This window comes from Sinocyclocheilus rhinocerous, unplaced genomic scaffold (assembly GCF_001515625.1).
Source record: "Sinocyclocheilus rhinocerous isolate Xijiao unplaced genomic scaffold, SAMN03320098_v1.1 scaffold262, whole genome shotgun sequence".
Lineage (NCBI taxonomy): Eukaryota > Metazoa > Chordata > Actinopteri > Cypriniformes > Cyprinidae > Sinocyclocheilus > Sinocyclocheilus rhinocerous.
Genome location: NW_015641038.1, coordinates 155230 through 155553, shown reverse-complemented (window position 1 = coordinate 155553; position 324 = coordinate 155230). Strand labels below are relative to the sequence as shown.

The following is a 324-nucleotide window of genomic DNA, read 5'->3' as shown; positions in this document are numbered from 1 at the left end:
ACAGATCTTCTTTATGCACCAAGAGCTTGTAACACTCCAAAGAGAAAGGAAAAATTGATCTCGCATCATATGACCCCTTTAGACCACCTGCCATAATAAAGAGAAAACATTTTTAGGAATTTTAGGAATCTGTCAAAAAATTGTTTAAATAAAAAATTGTTAGTCATTTATTGGGCAAATAAATTTAAACAACTAAATAGTATTTATTCACATAAAAAAGGCCTCCTATGCCCTTCATAACAGCTTGCATTCTTGCTGGCATTGTTTATGTACTTTTTGACTGTAATCGGGTATCTGAAAAAAAAAAAAACAACTATAAAAGCT

General features: G+C 30.9%; 1 protein-coding gene across 2 annotated transcripts in view; it reads right to left on the bottom strand.

Annotated features, from left to right (window-relative positions):
• LOC107754255 (claspin-like) overlaps positions 1 to 324 on the bottom strand; it is an 18740-nt gene that overhangs the window by 4149 nt on the left and 14267 nt on the right. The gene's annotated exons all lie outside the window — the stretch shown is intronic.